Source organism: Carica papaya, chromosome 5 (assembly GCF_054855325.1).
Source record: "Carica papaya isolate Zhongbai chromosome 5, ASM5485532v1, whole genome shotgun sequence".
Lineage (NCBI taxonomy): Eukaryota > Viridiplantae > Streptophyta > Magnoliopsida > Brassicales > Caricaceae > Carica > Carica papaya.
The window spans coordinates 20,631,378-20,651,451 of NC_142313.1; the positions used below are offsets into that span (position 1 = coordinate 20,631,378).

At 44.7% G+C, this 20,074-nt stretch overlaps 20 pseudogenes; all 20 read right to left on the reverse strand.

Annotated features, from left to right (window-relative positions):
- Window positions 1–1,075: 1,075 nt before the first annotated feature.
- On the reverse strand, window positions 1,076–1,193 carry LOC148255097 (5S ribosomal RNA; annotated as a pseudogene).
- A 206-nt stretch (window positions 1,194–1,399) lies between these two features.
- Window positions 1,400–1,518, reverse strand: LOC148255098 (5S ribosomal RNA; annotated as a pseudogene).
- A 207-nt stretch (window positions 1,519–1,725) lies between these two features.
- Window positions 1,726–1,843, reverse strand: LOC148255099 (5S ribosomal RNA; annotated as a pseudogene).
- A 527-nt stretch (window positions 1,844–2,370) lies between these two features.
- Window positions 2,371–2,489, reverse strand: LOC148255100 (5S ribosomal RNA; annotated as a pseudogene).
- Window positions 2,490–3,006: 517 nt separating this feature from the next.
- On the reverse strand, window positions 3,007–3,125 carry LOC148255101 (5S ribosomal RNA; annotated as a pseudogene).
- Window positions 3,126–3,982: 857 nt separating this feature from the next.
- LOC148255102 (5S ribosomal RNA) lies at window positions 3,983–4,100 on the reverse strand (annotated as a pseudogene).
- A 207-nt stretch (window positions 4,101–4,307) lies between these two features.
- LOC148255103 (5S ribosomal RNA) lies at window positions 4,308–4,426 on the reverse strand (annotated as a pseudogene).
- A 3,531-nt stretch (window positions 4,427–7,957) lies between these two features.
- On the reverse strand, window positions 7,958–8,075 carry LOC148255104 (5S ribosomal RNA; annotated as a pseudogene).
- Window positions 8,076–8,802: 727 nt separating this feature from the next.
- Window positions 8,803–8,921, reverse strand: LOC148255105 (5S ribosomal RNA; annotated as a pseudogene).
- A 207-nt stretch (window positions 8,922–9,128) lies between these two features.
- Window positions 9,129–9,247, reverse strand: LOC148255106 (5S ribosomal RNA; annotated as a pseudogene).
- A 203-nt stretch (window positions 9,248–9,450) lies between these two features.
- Window positions 9,451–9,569, reverse strand: LOC148255107 (5S ribosomal RNA; annotated as a pseudogene).
- Window positions 9,570–9,775: 206 nt separating this feature from the next.
- On the reverse strand, window positions 9,776–9,894 carry LOC148255108 (5S ribosomal RNA; annotated as a pseudogene).
- Window positions 9,895–12,092: 2,198 nt separating this feature from the next.
- Window positions 12,093–12,211, reverse strand: LOC148255109 (5S ribosomal RNA; annotated as a pseudogene).
- Window positions 12,212–13,902: 1,691 nt separating this feature from the next.
- On the reverse strand, window positions 13,903–14,021 carry LOC148255110 (5S ribosomal RNA; annotated as a pseudogene).
- Window positions 14,022–14,692: 671 nt separating this feature from the next.
- LOC148255111 (5S ribosomal RNA) lies at window positions 14,693–14,810 on the reverse strand (annotated as a pseudogene).
- Window positions 14,811–15,227: 417 nt separating this feature from the next.
- LOC148255112 (5S ribosomal RNA) lies at window positions 15,228–15,346 on the reverse strand (annotated as a pseudogene).
- A 351-nt stretch (window positions 15,347–15,697) lies between these two features.
- LOC148255113 (5S ribosomal RNA) lies at window positions 15,698–15,816 on the reverse strand (annotated as a pseudogene).
- A 318-nt stretch (window positions 15,817–16,134) lies between these two features.
- On the reverse strand, window positions 16,135–16,253 carry LOC148255114 (5S ribosomal RNA; annotated as a pseudogene).
- A 329-nt stretch (window positions 16,254–16,582) lies between these two features.
- LOC148255115 (5S ribosomal RNA) lies at window positions 16,583–16,700 on the reverse strand (annotated as a pseudogene).
- A 2,115-nt stretch (window positions 16,701–18,815) lies between these two features.
- On the reverse strand, window positions 18,816–18,933 carry LOC148255116 (5S ribosomal RNA; annotated as a pseudogene).
- Between the last annotated feature and the right edge of the window lie 1,141 nt (window positions 18,934–20,074).

A 20,074-nucleotide genomic window follows, 5' to 3' on the forward strand; every position in this document is an offset into this window, starting at 1 on the left:
ACATCTCTCCTTCTCTTTCTAATATCAACTAAAATGCATCGGTGTCGTGACTCACATTTGCGAATAAACCAGCTGAGTATAGTTCCAGTCATGCGTAACGTCGAACGACCCATCTGCAAAAAAATAGGTGTAACACGAGGACTTCCCCAGAGGTCACCTATCCTAGTACTAGTCACGCCAAGCACACTAAACTGCGAAGTTCTGTTGGGATCCAGTGCATTAGTGCTGGTATGATCACGATTGTTTCATTCCTCACCGCAAATATATATACTCCTTCTCCTTCCCTCCCCCCTCCCATCATTTGTTTACTTGTGCGTGCACACTGCACCTCTCCTTCTCGTTTTAATATCAAGTAAAATGTCTTAGTGTCGTGACTCACATTTGCTAATGAACCAGCAGACTATAGTTTTAATCGCGCGTAACATCGAATAACCCATCTGTAAAAAAATAGGTTCAACACGAGGACTTCCCAAGAGGTCACCCATCCTAGTATTACTCTCACCAAGCACACTTAACTGCGAAATTCTGAGGAGATCCAGATCATTAGTGCTGGAATGATCACACATCCTAGTATTATTCTCCTTCGCTCCCCTCTCCCGTTATTTGTTTCCTTGTGCGTGCAAACTGCATCTCTTCTTCTCGTTCTAATATATAGTAAAATATCCTGATGTCGTGACTCACATTTGCATCTAGACCAGTGGACCATAGTTCTAGTCGTTCGTAACGTCGAACGACCCATTCAAAAAAAAATGGGTGCAACACGAGGACTTCCTAGGAGGTCAACCATCCGAGTAATACTCTCGCCCAAGAAAACTTAATTGCAGAGTTTTTATGGGATCCGGTGCATTAGTGCTGGTATGATCGCACCAGTTTAATTCAGCGCTGCAAAAACATACACTCCTTCTCCTTCCCTTTCCCCTCCCGTCATTTGTTTCTTTGTGCGTGCAAACTACACCTCTCCTTCTCATTCTAATATCAAGTAAAACTCCCCAACGCCGTGACTCAAAATTTGTGAAAAACCAGCAGATCATAGTTCCAGTCGCGCGTAACATCGAATGACCCATCTGTAAAAAAATGGGTGCAATACGGGACTTCCTCGGAGGTCACCCATCCTAGTACTATTCTCGCTCAAGCATATTTAACTACAAAGTTCTGATGGAATCCGGTGCATTGGTGCTGGTATGATGGCACCTGTTTCATTCCGCACTGTAAATACATACAGTCTTTCCTCTACCCTCCCCCCTCTTGTAATTTGTTTCCTTGTGCGTGCACATTGCACCTCTCCTTCTCGTTCTAATATCAAGTAAAATGTCCTGGTGCCGTGACTCATATTTGTGAATAAACCAGCGGACTATTGTTCCAGTAGCACGTAACATCGAACGACCCATCTACAAAAAAATGGTTGCAACACGAGAACTTCCCAAGAGGTCACCCATCCTAGTACTACTCTCGTCCGAGCATACTTAACTGCGCAGTACTAACGGGATCCGGTGCATTAGTGCTGCTATGATCACACATCTTTCATTCTGTGCTGCAAATACATACACTCCTTCTTTTTCCCTTCCCCCTCCCGTCATTTGTTACCTTGTGCGTGCACACTGCACCTATCCTTCTCGTTCAAATATAGAGTAAAATACCTCGGTGCCGTGACTCACATGTGCGAATAAATCAGTAGACCATAGTTCTAGTTGCGCGTAATGTCGAACGACCCATTTAAAAAAAAAATTGGTGCAACACGGGGACTTTGAAGGAGGTCACCCATCCGAGTACTACTCTCGCCAAGCACACTTAATTGCGAAGTTCTGATGGGATCCGGTGCATTAGTGCTGGTATGATCGCACCTGTTTCATTCTGCGCTACAAATACATACATTCCTTCTCTTTCCCCCCCTTATCGTTATTTGTTTCTTTGTGCGTGCACACTACACCTCTCCTTCTCGTTCTAATATCAATTAAAATTCTCCAGCACCGTGAGTAACATTTGCGTATAATCCAGCGGACCATAGTTCCAGTCGCACGTAACGTCGAACGACCCATTTCCAAAAAAATAGGTGCAACACGAGGACTTCCCAAGAGGTCAACCATCCTAGTATTACTCTCGCCCAAGCAAACTTAACTGCGGAGTTCTGATGGGATCCAGTGCATTAGTGTTGTATAATCGGACCTGTTTCATTCCACACTGCAAATACATACACTCGTTCTCCTTCCTTCCCCCCTCTTGTCGTTTGTTTCCTTGTGCGTGCACACTGCACCCTTCCTTCTCATTCTAATATCAAATAAAATGCCTCGGCGCCGTCACTCACATTTGCGAATAAACCAGCAGACCATAATGCCAGTTGCGCGTAACGTCGAACGTTCCATCTGCAAAAAATGGGTGCAACACGAGAACTTCGCAGGAGGTCACCCATCCTAGTACTACTATCGCCCAAGCACACTTAACTACGGAGTACTGATGGGATCCAGTGCATTAGTGCTGGTATGATGGCACCTTTTTTCTTCCGCGCTGCAAATAGATACACTCCTTCTCCTTCCCTCCCCCCTCCCGTCATTTGTTTCCTTGTGCGTGCACACTGTACCTCTCCTTCTTGTTCTAATATCAAGTAAAACATCTCAACGCCGTGACTCACGTTTGAGAATAAACCAGTGGACCATAGTTCCAGTCGAGTGTAACGTCGAACGACATATCTAAAAAAAAATAGGTGCAACACAAGGACTTCCCTCCTAGTACTACTCTCGCCCAAGCACACTTAAATGCGAAGTTCTGATGAGATCCGGTGCATTAGTGCTGGTATGATTGCATATGTTTCATTCCGCGCTGCAAATACATACACTCCTTCTCCTTCCTACCCCCTCCCGTCATTTGTTTCTTTGTGCGTGCACAGTGCACCTCTCATTCTCGTTCTAATATCAAGTAAAATCCCTCAGCGCCATGACTCACATTTGCGAATAAACCAGCGGACCATAGTTCCTATCGCATGTAACGTCGAAAAACTCATCTGCAAAAAAATGGGTGCAACACGAGGACTTCTCAGGAGGTCACCCATCCTAGTACTACATTCACCCAAACACACTTAACTGCAGAGTTCTGATTGGATCCGATGAATTAGTGCTGGTATGGTCGCACTTTTTCCCTTCTGCGCTGCAAATACATACACTCATTCTCCTTCCCTCTCCCGTCCCATCATTTGTTTCCTTGTGCGTGCACACTTTACCTCTCCTTCTCATTCTAATATCAAGTTAAATGCCCCGGCGCCGTGACTCACATTTGCGAATAAAAAAACTGACCATAGTTGTTGCCGCGCGTAACGTCGAACGACCCATCTACAAAAAAATTATTGCAACACGAGGACTTCCCTAGAGGTCACCCATCCTATTACTACACTCACCCAAGCACATTTAACTGCGGAGTTCTGATGGGATTCGATGCATTAGTGCTGGTATGATCGTTCCTGTTTTATTCCACGCTGCAAATACATACACTCCTTCTCCTTCCCTCCCCCCTCCCGTCATTTGTTTTCTTGTGCGTGCATACTGCACCTCTCATTCTCGTTCTAATATCAAGTAAAATGCCCCGGCGCCGTGACTCACATTTTTGAATAAACCAGAGGACTATAGTTCCAGTCGCACGTAACGTCGAACGACCCATCAGCTAAAAAATGGTTACAACACAAGGACTTCCCAAGAGGCCACCACTCCTAATACTACACTCGCCCAAGCACATTTAATTGCGGAGTTCTGATTGGATCCGATGAATTAGTGATGGTATAATAGCACCTGTTTCATTCCGTGCTGCAAATATATATACTCCTTCTCCTTCCCTCTCATTTCCTATCGTTTGTTTCCTTGTGCGTACACACTGCACCTCTCATTCTTGTTCTAATATCAAGTAAAATGCCCTGGCGCCGTGACTCACATTTGCGAATAAACCAGCAGACTATAGTTCCAGTCCCGTGTAACGTCGAACGACCCATCTGCAAAAAAAATGGTTGCAACACGATGACTTCCCAGGTGGTCACCCATCCTAGTAGTACTCTTGCCCAAGCATACTTAACTGCGGAGTTCTATGGGATCCAGTGCATTAGTGCTGGTATGATCGCACCTGTTACATTTTGCACTGCAAATACATACACTCCTTCTCCTTCTCTCCCCTCTACCGTCATTTATTTCCTTGTGCGTGCATACTGCACCTCTCCTTCTTGTTCTAATATCAAGTAAAATGCCCCCGGTGCCGTGAGTCACTTTTGTGAATGAACCGCCAGACGGTCGCTCTTGTCCCGCATAACATTTAATGCCCCGTCTACAAAAAGAAGGGTACAACACGAATACTTCCCAAGAGGTCACCCATCCTAGTACTACTCTTGCCCAAGCACGCTTGACTGTAGAGTTCTGATGGGATCCGTTGAACTAGTGCTGGTATGATTGCACCTCTTTTAATTTGCGCCGCAAATACATATATCACTTCTCCTTCCCTCTCCCTTCCCGTCATTTGTTTCACTGTGCGTGCAACTCACCTCTTCTTCTAGTTCTAATATCGAGCAAAATGCCCTGGCACCTCGTCTCATGCCCATATGAAGGGATCGCCCGCCGCACCTCATTTTTCGTTGTTCTACTATTTAAGATGCTTGCAATGACACTTTCGTCACGTGATGGGCTTTAATTAAATGCACAAAAAGTATTAAGCAAAATGCCCCGGCACCGTGATTCACATTTGCGAATGAACAGACAAACCGTCGCTCTAGTCCCCCGTAACATTTAATGCCCCGTCTATAAAAAAATGTGTGCAACACGAGTGCTTCCCAAAAAGTCACCCATCGTAGAACTACTCTCGCCCAAGCACGCTTAACTACAGAGTTCTGATGGATCCCGTGAACTAGTGCTAGTATGATCACCCCTTCTAATTTGCGCTGCAAAGACATATGTTCCTTCTCTTCCCTCTCCTTTCCCGTCATTTGTTTCCCTGTGAGTGCAACATACCTTTACTTCTAGTTCTAATATCGAACGAAATGCTTCAGTGCCTCGACTCATGTCTATATGAACAGAACACTCGCCGCACCTCCTTTTTTGTTGTTCTACTATGTAAGATACTTGTAATAATAATCTTATCACGTGGTGGGCTATAATTGAATGCACGAATAATATTAAGCAAAATGCTCCGGCGCCATGACTCACGTTTACGAATTAACCAACGGCTGTCACTCTAGTCCCGCATAACATTTAGCGCCCCATCTGCAAAAAGAAGGGTGCAATGTGAGAACTTCCTAGGAGATCACCCATCCTAGCACTACTCTCGCCCAAGCACGATTAACTACGAAGTTCGATGGGATCCGATGCATTAGTGTTGGTACGATCGCACCCCTTCCATTTCGCGCTGCAAATACATTTACCACTTCTCCTTCCCTCTCCCCTCTCATCATTTATTTTGTTGTGCGTGCACATCGCACCTCTATTTCTAGTTCTAATATCAAGCGAAATGCCAAGGCATCTCGACTCATGCCTAGATGAACAGATCGCCTGCCACAACTCTATTTTCATTGTTCTACTATGTAAGATAATCGTAATGACATTCTTATCTCGTGATGGACTATAAATGAATGCATAAAAAATATTAAGCAAAAATGTCCCAATGCCACGACTCACACTGGCGGACTGTCGCTCCGGTCACGCGTAACATTTAATGCCCCGTCCATAAAAAGACGGGTGGAACACGAGGATTTCGCAAGAGGTCACCCATCCTAATACTGCTTTCACCAGAGCACGCTTAACTGCGGAGTTCAACAGGATCTGATGCATTAGTGTTGGTATGATAGCACTCCTTCCATTTCGTGCTGTAAATACATAAATCCCTTCTCCTTCCCTCCCTCCTCCCGTCATTTGTTTCGTTGTGCATGCACACTACACCTCTGTTTCAAGTTCTAATATCAAGCAAAATGTCCGGGCACCTCGACTCACGCCTAAATAAACGGACTGCCTGTCGTACCTCATTTTTCATTATTTTCCTATGTAAGATGCTCGTAATGACACTCTTATCATGTGGTGGACTATAAATGATTGCACGAAAAATATTAAGCAAAATATTCTGGCGCCACGACTTATGCCGGCGGACTATGGCTCCTATTGCACATAATGTTTAACACCCCATCCGTAAAAATACAGTGGCAACACAAGGACTTCCCAAAAGATCACATATCCTAGTACTACTCTCGCCCAAGTACACTTAACTACGGAGTTCGATGGGATTTGGTGCATTAGTGCTAGTATGATCGTACCTCTTCTATTTTGCGCTACAAATACATATACCCCTTCTCACTCCCTCCCCCCTCTTATTTGTTTCGCTATGCGCGAACACCGCACCTTTGATTATAGTTCTAATATAGAGCAAATTGCTCCGGTGCCTCGACTCACGCCCAGATGAACGGACTACCCCCTGTACCTTGTTTTTTGTTATTCTACTATGTAAGATGCTAGTAATGACACTCTTATCACGTGACGAACTATAAATGAATGCACAAAAAAATTAAGAAAAATGTCTTGGCGTTGCGACTCACTCCGAGGGACAATGGCTTTGATCGCGCATAATATTTAACGTTCCGTAAGCAAAAAAATGAGTGGAACATGAGAACTTTCCAGGAGGTCACCCATCCTAGTACTACTTCCGCTCAAACACACTTAACTATGAAATTCGATGAGATCCAGTGCATTAGTGCAGGTATGATCGCACCCTTTCAATGCCACGCTGTAAGTACATATACCCCGTCTCCTTCCCTCCCCCCTCCCATCATTTGTTTCATTGTGCTCACACACCACACCGCTGTTTCTATTTCTAATATCAAGTGAAATACCCCGGCACCTCGACTCACGCCCAGATGAATGGATCCCACGTGATACCTCATTTTTTATTATTATACGATGTAAGATACTCGTAATGACACTCTTATCACGTGGTGGACTATAAATTAATGTACGAAAAATATTAAGCAAAATTTTCATGCCCCGCGAGTCACACCGTCTGACTGTGGCTCCGATCGCACTTAATGTTTATCACTCTATCTAAAAAAGATGGGTTCAACACGAAGATTTCCTAGGAGGTCACCCATCCTAGAACTAATCTCGCCCAAGCACGCTTGACTACAGAGTTCTGATGGGTTCCTATGCATCAGTCTTTGTATGATCACAACTGTCCCATTCCCCACTGCAAATACATATAGCCCTTCTCCTTCCCTCCCCCTCCCATCATTTATTTCGCTGTGCAGACATACTGCATCTCTGCTTCTAGTTCTAATATAAAGCGAAATGCCATGTCGCTTCGACTCACACCCAGAAGAACGGAGGCCCCTTGCGCCTCTTTTTTCGTTGTTCTACTATGTAAGACTCTCGTAATGAGACTCTTATCACGTGGTGGACTACAAATAAGTGCATGTAAAATATTAAGCAAAATATTTCAACATCGCTACTCATACCGGCGGACTATGGCTCCGATCGTGTGTAACATTTGACGCCCTGTCTGCAAAAAGACGGGAGAACTTCCCAGGAGGTCACCCATCCTAGTATTACTGTCGTCCAAGCACGCTTAACTACGGAGTTCGATAGGATCCGGTGTATTAATGGTAGTATGATTGCACCCCTTCCATTCCGCGCTGCAAATACATATACCCCTTCTCCTTCCCTCTCCCCACCCGTCATTTTTTTCGCTGTGCACGCATACCGCACCTCTGTTTATAGTTCTAATATTAAGCGAAATGCCCCGACACCTCGACTCATGCCAGAAGAAAAGACCGCCTGCCGTACCTCAGTTTTCTTTATTCAACTATGTAAGATACTCGTAATGACACTCTTATCACGTGGTAGACTATAAATGAATGCACGAAAAAATAGAAAGCTAAATTTTTTGGTGACCCGACTCACGCCAGCGGATTGTGGCTCCGATCACATGTATTGTTTTTCGCCCTGTTTGTAAAAAGACAGTGCAACACGAGGACTTCTCAGGAGGTTACCGATCCTAGTACTACTCTCGCCCAAACATGCTTAACTACATAGTTCGATGGGATCTGGTGTATTAGTGCTGGTATGATCGCACCCCTTCCATTCAGCATTGCAAATACATATACCCCTTCTCCTTTCCTCCCCTCTCCCGTCATTTTTTTCATTGTGTGCGCATACTGCATCTCTGTTTCTAATTCTAATATCAAGCAAAATGCCCCAGCGCGTCGACTTATGCCCAGATTAAAGGACCACCCGCCACACCTTTTTTTTCATTATTCTACTATGTAAGATGCTCGTAATGACTCTCTTATCACGTGGTGAACTATAAATGAGTGCACACAAAAAAGTAAGCAAAATGTCTCAGCACGGCGACTCACGTTGGCAAATGAACCAGCAGACTATGGCTCTGGTCGCGCGTAAGGTTTGATGCCCTGTCCGCAAAGACAGGTGCAACAGAAGCACTTCCCATGGGGTCACTCATCCTAGTACTACTCTCGCCCAAACACGCTTTACTGCAGATTATGATGGGATACGATACATTAGTGCTAGCATGATCGCACCCGTCCTATTCCTCACTTCAAATACATATACCCCTTCTCTTTCCCTCCCCCCTCCCATCATTTTTTTCGTTCTGTGTAGACACTGCACCTCTACTTCTAGTTGTAATATCAAACAAAATCTCCATTGCCTCGACTCACGCATAGATGAACGGACCGCCCGCCGCACCTTTGTTTAGCTTGTTCTATTAAATACGATGCTCGTAATGACACTCTTATCACGTGATGGACTATAAATGGATGCACAAAAAATATTAAGAAAAAGACAGGTGCAACACAAGAACTTCCCAGGAGGTCACCCATCCTAGTACTACTCTCGCCCAAGCACACCTAATTGCGGAGTTCTAATGGGATCCGATACATTAGTGCTGGTATGATAACACCTGTTTCATTACCCTCTGCAAATACAAACACTCATTCTCCTTCCCTCCCCCCTCCTGTCATTTTTTTTCTTGTGCGTGCACACTCTACCTCTCATTCTCCTTCTAATATCAATTAAAATGCCCCAACGTTGTGACTCACATTTGCGAATAAACCAACAAACTATAGTTCAAGTTGCGCGTAATGTCGAGTGACCCATCTGCAAAAAAAATGGGTACAACACGAGTACTTCTGAGGAGGTCGCCCATCTTAGTACTACTCTCGCCCAAGCACACTTAAATGCGGAGTTCTGATGGGATCTAATGCATTAGTGCTGGTATGATCGCACCTATTTCATTTCGCGCTACAAATATATACACTTCTTCTCCTTCCCTCCCCCCTCCCGTCATTTGTTTCCTTGTGCGTGCACACTGCACCTCTTCTCGTTCTAATATCAAGTAAAATGCTCCGGCGTCGTGACTCACATTTGCGAATAAACCATTGGATCATAGTTCCAGTCGCGCGTAATGTCGAACGATCCATCTGCAAAAAAATTGATGCAACACGAGTACTTTCCAAGAGGTCACCCATCCTAGTACTACTCTCGCCCAAGCACACTTAACTGCAGGGTTCTGATGGGATCCGGTGCATTAGTGCTGGTATCATCGCACCTCTTTCATTTTGCGCTTCAAATACATGCACTCCTTCTTATTCCCTCCCCCCTCCCATCATTTGTTTCCTTGTGCGTGCACACTGCACCTCTCTTTCTCGTTCTAATATCAAGTAAAATGCCTCGGCGCCGTGACTTACATTTGCGAATAAATCAACGGATCATAGTTCCAGTCGCGCGTAACGTCGAACGACCCATCTGCAAAAAAATAGGCGCAACACGAGTAATTCCCAAGAGGTCACCCATCCTAGTACTACTCTCGCCTAAGCATACTTAACTGCGAAGTTCTGATGGGATCGAGTGCATTAGTGCTGGTATGATCGCACCTCTTTTATTCCGCGTTGCAAATACATACACTTTTTCTCCTTCCCTCTCCCCTCCCGTAATTTGTTTCCTTGTGCGTGCACACTGTACCTCTCCTTCTCGTTCTAATATCAAGTAAAATGCCCCGGCACTGTGACTCACATTTGCGAATAATCTAGCGGACCATAGTTCCAATCGCACGTAACATCGAACTCCCCATTTGAAAAAAATAGGTGCAACACGAGGACTTCCCAGGAAGTCACCACTCCTAGTACTACACTTGCCCAAACACATTTAACTACGGAGTTCTAATGGGATCCGGTGAATTAGTGATGGTCAATTTCAGAATCTCCTTGTCGAATGGCCTGTTCTCCCCGGTCGGAATAGGTGGGTCAATTCCTTCCCTTAGAACCGTACTTGAGAGTTTCCTTCCTCATACGACTCGACAGTCAATTCTTTTGGTGTCCCTTTTTTTAACCTACATATCTAATTGAATGAGATTTCTCATAGATATCCTATTTTTTCTCAGGTTAACCAAAATAGATTGATTACATGAGTTTCAAACTTGAATTTTGATTAAATTAATATAATAATCAATTTTAGCTTATCTTTTCTCCCACCTTCAGAAAAAAAAAAAAATAAATAAAGCAAAGGCATTTCGACTATTGTTAGAATTTTCTGAAAGGTGACTATCTCAGTTTCGTTTTCATATAGAAATTCATATAGAATCTTTGAAAAAGACTTTTCTTCATAAAAAGACCTACTGTTTTTAGGATCTGATGCTACACCGCTGCTCAATACCTTAAGGGATCGACTCTATTACATAAGTTGATTCCACCTTTTTCATTCTGCGCTGCAAATACATACTCCTTCTCCTTCCCTCCCACCTCCCGTCATTTGTTTCCTTGTGCGTACACACTGCACCTCTACTTGTCATTCTAATATCAAGTAAAATACTCTGGGGCTGTGACTCACATTTGCGAATAAACTAGCGGACCATAGTTCTATTCGCGCGTAAGGTCGAACGACCCATGTGCAAAAAGATGGGTGCAACACGAGGACTTCCCAGGAGATCACCCATCCTAGTACTACTCCCAAGCACACTTAACTGTGGAGCTCTGATGGGATCCGAAGAATTAGTGATGGTATAATGGTACCTGTCTCATTCCACGCTGCAAATACATACACTCCTTCTCCTTCCCTCCCCCCTCCTGTCATTTGTTTCCTTGTGCATGCACACTGCACCTCTCCTTCTCATTCTAATATCAAGTAAAATGCCTCGGTGCCATGACTCACATTTGCGAATAAACCAGCTGACCATAGTTCTAGCTGCGTATAACGTCGAATGCCCTGTCTGAAAAAAATAAGTTCAACACAAGGACTTCTCAGGGGGTCACCACTTCTAGTACTACACTCGCCCAAGCACATTTAACTGCGGAGTTGTGATGGGATCCGGTGAATTAGTGATGGTATAATGGCACCTGTTTCATTCTGTGCTACGAATACATACACTCCTTCTCCTTTCCTCCCCCCTACCGTTATTTGTTTCCTTGTGCGTGCACACTGCACCTCTCATTCTTGTTCTAATATTAAGTAAAATGCTCTGGCGCCATGACTCATATTTGTAAATAAACTAGCAGACCATACTTCCAGTCGCGCGTAACGTCGAACTACCCATCTCGACTCATGCCCATATGAACGGATCGCCCACCACCTCTCATTTTTTTTTCTACTATTTAAGATGCTAGCAATGACACTCTCATCACGTGATGGGCTTTAATTGAATGCTGGAAAAATATTAAGAAAAATGCTCTGATGTCGTGACTCACGTTTGCAAATGAACTGGCAGACCATTGATCCGGTCCAGATGAATGTTTAACACCCTGTCAACAAAAAGAATGGTGCAACATGAGAACTTCCCAAGAGGTCACCACTCCTAATACTACACTCGCTCAAGCACATTTAACTGCGAAGTTCGGATGGGATCCAGTGAATTAGTGATGGTATAATGGCACCTGTTTCATTCTGCGCTATAAATACATGCACTCATTCTCCTTCCCTCCCCCCTCCTGTTATTTGTTTCCTTGTGCGTGCGCACTGCATCTCTCCTTCTCATTCTAATATCAAGTAAAATGCCCCGGTGACGTGACTCACATTTGTGAATAAACCAGTGGACCATAGTTCCAGTTGCGCGTAATGTCGAACGACCCATCTGCAAAAAAATGGGTGCAACACGAGGACTTCCCAGGACGTCACCAATCCTAGTACTACTATCGCCCAAGCACACTTAACTACGGAGTTCTGATGGGATCCGGTGCATTAGTGCTGGTATGATCGCACCTGTTTCAAGTTGCACTGCAAATACATACACTCCATCTCCTTCCCTCCACCCTCCTGTCATTTGTTTCCTTGTGCGTGCACACTGCACCTCTGCTTCTCGTTCTAATATCAAGTGAAATGCCCCGGCGCCATGATTCACATTTGTGAATAAACTAGCAGACCATAGTTCCAGTCGTGCGTAACGTCGAATGACCCATCTGCAAAATAATGGGTGCAAAACGTGGACTTCCCAGGAGATCACCCATCCTAGTACTACTCTCACCCAAGTACACTTAACTGCGGAGTTTTAATATCCGGTGCATTAGTACTAGTATGATTGCACAGTTTCATTCTGTGCTGCAAATACATACACTCATTCTCCTTCCCTCTCCCCTCCCATCATTTGTTTCTTTGTGTGTGCACACTGCACCTCTCCTTCTCGTTCTAATATCAACTAAAATGCATCGGTGCCGTAACTCACATATGCGAATAAACCAGCGGACCATAGTTCCAGTTGCGTGTGACGTTGCCCAACACGAGGTCACCACTTCTTGTACTACACTCGCCCAAACATATTTAACTGCGAAGTTGTGATGGGATCCGGTGAATTAGTGATGGTATCATGGCACCTGTTTCATTCTGCGCTCCAAATACATATACTACTTCTCCTTCCCTCCCTCCTCCCGTCATTAGTTTCCTTGTGCGTACACACTGCACCTCTCCGTCTCGTTCTAATTTCAAGTAAAATGCCCCGGCGCCGTGACTCACATTTGCGAAAAAACTAACAAACCATAGTTCTAGTCGCGCGTAATGTCGAACGACCATACTGTTTCATGCCCTGGCACCTCGACTCATTCCCATACTGTTTCATTCTGCGCTACAAATATATACACTCCTTCTCCTTCCCCTCCCTTCCCGTCATTTGTTTCCTTATGCGTGCACACTTCACCTCTCATTCTCATTCTAATATCAAGTAAAATGTTCTGGCGCCGTGACTCACATTTTTTGAATAAACCAGTGGACCATAGTTCCAGTCTCGTGTAACGTCGAAGGACTCATCTGTCAAAAAATGGGAGAAACGCGAGGACTTTCCAGGAGGTCAACCATCCTAGTACTTCTCTCGCAAAAGCACACTTGACTGCGGAGTTCTAATGGGATCCGGTGCATTAGTGCTGGCATGATCGCACCTGTCTCATTCCGCACTGCAAATACATACTCTCCTTCCCTCCCCTATCCCATCATTTGTTTTCTTGTGCGTGCACACTGCACCTCTCCTACTCGTACTAATATCAAATAAAATAACCCAGCGCCGTGACTCACATTTGCGAATAAACCAGCATACCATAATTTTAGTCGCGCGTAACGTCGAAGGACCCATGTACAAAAAAATGGATGAAACACAAGGACTTTCAAGGAGGTCACCCATCCTTGTACTACTCTCGCCCAGGCACACTTAACTCCGGAGTTCTGATTTGATCCGATGAATTAGTGATGGTATGATCGCAAATGTTTCATTTCGTGCTGCAAATACATACACTCCTTCTCTTTCCCTTCCACCTCTCGTCATTTGTTTCCTTGTGCGTGCACACTGCACCTCTCCTTCTCGTTCTAATATCAAGTAAAATGCCCCGGTGCCGTTACTCACATTTGCGAATAAACCAGTGGAAGATAGTTCCAGTCGCGCGTAACGTCGAACGACCCATCTACAAAAAAGTGGGTGCAACACGAGGACTTCCCAAGAGGCCACCCATCCTAGTACTACTGTCGTCCAAGCACACTTTACTGTGGAGTTCTGATGGGATCCAGTGAATTAGTGATGGTATGATCGCACATCTTTCATTTAGCACTACAAATACATACACTCCTTCTCCTTCCTTTTCCTCTCCCGTCATTTGTTTCCTTGTGCGTGCACACTGCACCTCTCCTTCTCGTTTTGATGGGATCCGATGCATTAGTGCTGGTATGATCGCACAAATTTCATTCTACGCTGCAAATACATACTCTCCTTCTCCTTCCCTCCCCCCTCCCGTCATTTGTTTCCTTGTGCGTGCACACTGCACCTCTTCTTTTCGTTCTAATATCAAGTAAAATGTCACGGTGCCATAACTCACATTTGCGAATAAACTGGCAAACCATAGTTCCAGTCATGCGTCACGTCGAACGACCCATCTAAAAAAAATGGGTGCAACACGAAGACTTCCCAGGAGGTCACCCATTCGAGTACTACTCTCACCGACGCACACTTGACTGCGGAGTTTTGATTGGATCCGGTGCATTAGTGCTGGTATGATCGCACATCTTTCATTCCGTGCTGCAAATGCATACACTCCTTCTCCTTTTTTTCCCCCTCCCGTCATTTGTTTCCTTTTGCATGCACACTGCACCTCTCATTCTCATTCTAATATCAAGTAAAGTGTCCTAATGTCGTGACTCACATTTGTGAATAAACCAGCGGACCATAGTTCCAATTGCGCGTAACGTCGAACGACACATCTGCAAAAAAATGGGTGCAATACGAGGACTTCCAAGGAGGTCACCCATCCTAGTACTACTCTCGTCCAAGCACAATTAACTACGGAGTTCTGATGGGATCCGATGCAATGTGCATGTATGATCGCACCTGGTTCATTCGGCGCTGCAAATACGTACTCTCATTCTCCTTCCCTCCCTCCTCCCATCATTTGTTTCCTTGTGCGTGCACACTGCACCTCTCCTTCTCGTTCTAATATCAAGTAAAATGCCCTAGCAACGTCACTCACATTTGCGAATAAATCAGCGGACCATAGTTCCAGTCGCGCGTAACATCGACCGACCCATCTCGACTCATCCCCATTCGCACGGATCGTCCGCCGCATCTCTTTTTTATTGTTCTACTATTTAAGATGCTCGCAATGACACTCTCATCATGTGATGGTCTTTAATTGAATGTTAAAAAAATATTAAGAAAAATTCTCTGATGCCGTGACTCACGTTTGCAAATGAACCGGCGGACCATCGCTCCGGTCCAATTGAATGTTTATCGACCTGTCTGTAAAAAGAAGGGTGCAACACGAGAACTTCCCAGGAGATCACCCATCCTAGTGCTATTCTCGCCCAAGCACGCTTAACTACGTAGTTCAGATGGGATCCGGTAAACTAGTGCTGGTATGATTGCACTCGTTCTAGTTTGCGTCGCAAGTACATATACCCCTTCTCCTTCCCTCTCCCCTCCCATCATTTGTTTCGCAGTGTGCGCACCTCACCTCTGCATCTAATTCTAAAATCAAGCGAAATACCCCGGCGCCTCGACTCATGCCCATATGAACAGATAGCGCCGCACCTCATTTTTTGTTGTTCTACTATGTAATATACTCGCAGACACTCTTATCACCTGATTGGTTTTAATTGAATGCACAAAAAATATTTAAAAAAATGCCCCGATGCCGTGACTCACATTTACGAATGAACCGGTGGACTGTCGCTCCGGTCCCGCGTAACGTTCAATGCCTAGTCTGAAAAAAGAAGGATGCAACATGAGAGCCGAGAGCTTCCCAGGAGGTAACCCATCCTAGTACTACTCTCGCCCAAGCACGCATAACTGCAGAGATCTGATGGGATCCGGTGAACTAGTGTTGGTATGATCGCACCATTTCTTGTTTGCATCGCAAATACATATGCCCCTTCTTTTTCCCTCTCCCCTCTCGTCATTTGATTCGCTGTGCGTCACCTCACCTCTTCTTCTAGTTCTAATATTAAGTGAAATGCCCCGGTGCCTCGACTCATGCCCATATGAATGGATGGCCCACCGCACCTTGTTTTTTGTTGTTATATTATGTAAGGTGCTCGTAATGACACTCTTATCACATGATTGGTTTTAATTGAATGCACGAAAAAATATTAAGTAAAATGCCACAGCGGACCATCGCTCTGGTCCCGCGTAACATTTAATGCCCCATCTGTAGAAAGAAAGGTGCAACACGAGAACTTCCCAGAGGATCACCCATCCTAGTACTACTCTCGCCCAAGAACGCTTGACAGCGGAGTTCTGATGGGATCCAGTGATCTAGTGCTGGAATGATCGCAATCATTTTCCTTTGCGCCGCAAATATATATACCCCTTCCCCTTCCCTCTCCCTTCCCATCATTTATTTTGTTGTGCGTGCAACTCACCTCTGCTTCTAGTTCTAATATCGAGCAAAATGCCCAAGTGCCTCGACTCATGTCTATATGAAACACCCGCCGCACCTCCTTTTTTATTTTCTACTATGTAAGATGCTCGCAATGACACTCTCAACACGTGATTGGCTTTAATTGAATGCAAAAAAAATATTAGTGCTGTTACTCACGTTTGTTAATGAACCACCGGACCGTCGCTCTTATCCTGCGTGACATTTAATGCCCTGTCTATAAAAAGAATGGTGCAACACGAGTACTTCCCAAGAGGTCACGCATCCTAGTACTACTCTCGCCCAAGCACGATTAACTACGAAGTTCGATGGGATCCGATGCATTAGTGCTGGTATGATCGCACCCCTTCCATTCCGCACTGCAAACACATATACCACTTCTCCTTCCCTCTCCCCTCTCATCATTTATTTTGTTGTGCGCGCACACCGCACCTCTATTTCTAGTTCTAATATCAAGCAAAATGCCAAGGCATCTCGACTCATGCCCAGATGAATAGACCGTGCGCCACAACTCTATTTTCATTGTTCTACTATGTAAGATAATCGTAATGACATTCTTATCTCGTGATGGACTAAAAATGAATGCATGAAAAATATTAAGCAAAATGTCCAAATGCTGCGACTCACACTTGCGGACTGTTGCTCCGGTCACGCGTAATATTTAACGCCCCATTCATAAAAAGATGGGTGGAACACGAGGACTTCGCAGGAGGTCACCCATCCTAATACTGCTTTCACCAGAGCAAGCTTAACTACGGAGTTCGACAGGATCCGATGCATTAGTGTTTGTTTGATCGCACCCCATCCATTTTGTGCTGCAAATACATATACCCCTTCTCTTTCCCTCCCACCTCCCGTCATTTACTTTGTTGTGCATGCACACTACACCTCTGTTTCTAGTTCTAATATCAAGCAAAATGTCTGGGCACCTCGACTCATGCCTAGATAAATAGACCACCTTCGTACCTTGTTTTTCATTGTTCTACTATGTAAGATGCTCATAATGACACTCTTATCATGTGGTGGACTACAAATGCGTGCACGAAAAATATTAAGCAAAATATTCTGGCGCCACGACTCATGCCAGCAGACTATGGCTCCTATTGCGCATAACGTTTAACACCCCATTCGTAAAAAGAGGGGCGCAACACGAGGACTTCCCAAAAGATCACCCATCCTAGTACTACTCTCGCCAAAGCACGCTCAACTACGGAGTATGATGGGATCTAGTGCATTAGTGCTAGTATGATTGCACCTCTTCTATTTTGTGCTACAAATACATATACCCTTTCTCCCTCCCTCCCCCCTGTTATTTGTTTCGCTATGCGCGAACACCGCACTTCTGCTTATAATTCTATTATAGAGAAAAATGCTCTGGCGCCTCGACTCACGCCCAGATGAACTAAGATGCTCGTAATGACACTCTTATCACGTGGCAAACTATAAATGAATCCACGAAAAATATTAAGAAAAATGTCTTGGCATTGCGACTCACTCCGAGGGATAATGGCTTTGATCGCTAATAATGTTTAACGTCCCGTCAGCAAAAAAACGAGTGGAACATGAGAACTTTCCAGGAGATCACCCATCCTAGTACTACTTCTGCCTAAGCACACTTAACTACGAAATTCGATGGGATCTAGTGCATTAGTGCAGGTATGATCGCGCCCCTTCCATTCCACGCTGCAAGTACATATACCCCTTCTCCTTCCCTCCCCCCCCGTCATTTGTTTCGTTGTGCGCACACACCACATCTCTGTTTCTAGTTCTAATATCAAGCAAAATATCCCGGCATCTCAACTCATGCATAGATGAATGGATCGCCCGTCGTACCTTGTTTTTTATTGTTATACTATGTAAGATACTCGTAATGACACTCTTATCACGTGGTGAACTATAAATGAATGCACGAAAAATATTAAGCAAAATTTTCAGGCCCCGTGAGTCACGCCGACAGACTGTGACTCCGATCGCACTTAACGTTTAACACCCCGTCTATAAAAAGACGGGTTCAACATGAGGACTTTCTAGGAGGTCACCCATCCTAGAACTAATCTCACCCAAGCACGCTTGACTACAGAGTTCTGATGGGATCCTGTGCATTTGTGTTTGTATGATCGCAACTATCCCATTCCCCACTGTAAATACATATAGCCCTTCTCCTTCCCTCCCCCTCCCATCATTTATTTTGCTGTGCGGGCATACTGCATCTTTGCTTCTAGTTCTAATATAGAGTGAAATGCCATGTCGCTTTGACTCACGCCCAGAAGAATGGAGGCCCGCTGCGCCACTTTTTTTGTTGTTCTACTATGTAAGACTCTCGTAATGAGACTCTTATCACGTGGTGGATTACAAATAAGTGCACGTAAAATATTAAGCAAAATTTTTCAACATTGCTACTCATGCCGCCGGATTGTGGCTCTGATCGCACTTAACGTTTGATGCCCCATTTATAAAAAAATGGCTGCAACAAGAGAACTTCCTAAGAGGTCACCCATCCTAGTACTACTCTCGCCCAAGTATGCTTAACTACGAATTTCGATGGGATCCGGTGTATTAATGCTAGTATGATTGCACCCCTTCCATTCCGCGCTGCAAATACATATACCCCTTCTCCTTCCCTCCCCCCACCCATTATTTTTTTCGTTGTGCGCGCACACCGCACCTCTTTTTATAGTTTTAATATCAAGTGAAATGTCCTGATACCTCTACTCACGCAAGAAGAAAGGACTGCCCACCGTACCTCATTTTTCTTTATTCTACTATGTAAGATGCTCGTGACGACACTCTTATCATGTGGTAAACTATAAATGAATGCACGAAAAAATAGTAAGCAAAATTTTTTGGTGACACAACTCACGCCAACGGATTGTGGCTCCGATCAGATGTATCATTTTATGCCCCGTTTGCAAAAAGACAGTGCAACACAAGCACTTCTCAAAAGGTTACCAATCCTATTACTACTCTCGCCCAAGCATGCTTAACTGCATAGTTCGATGGGATCCTGTGCATTAGTGCTGGTATGATCGCACCCCTTCCATTCCGCATTGCAAATACATATACCCCTTCTCATTTCCTCCCCTCTCCCATCATTTTTTTCGCTATGCGAGCACACTGCATCTCTGTTTCTAGTTCTAATATCAAGCAAAATGTCCCAGCGCCTCGACTTATGCCCAGACTAAAGGACCACCCGCCACACCTTTTTTTTCGTTGTTCTTCTATGTAAGATGCTCGTAATGACTCTCTTATCACGTGGTAGACTATAAATGAGTGCACACAAAAAAGTAAGCAAAATGCCCCGGCGCGGCGACTCGCGCTGGTAAATGAACCAGCGGACTATGGCTCCGGTTGCACGTAACATTTGATGCCCTATCTGCAAAAAGACGAGTGCAACACATGCACTTCCTAGAAGGTCACTCATCCTAGTACTACTCTCGCCAAAACACGCTTAAATGCAGATTATGATGGGATACGATGCATTAGTGCTAGTATGATCTAACCCGTCCTATTCCTCACTTCAAATATATATGCCTCTTCTCTTTCCCTCCCCCCTCTCATCATTTGTTTCGCTCTATGTGGACACCGCACCTCTACTTCTAGTTGTAATATCAATCAAAATGCCCCGTTGCCTCGACTGACACTCCGATGAATGGACTGCCTGTCGCACCTCTGTTTTACTTGTTCTATTATTTACGATGCTCCTAATGACACTCTTATCAC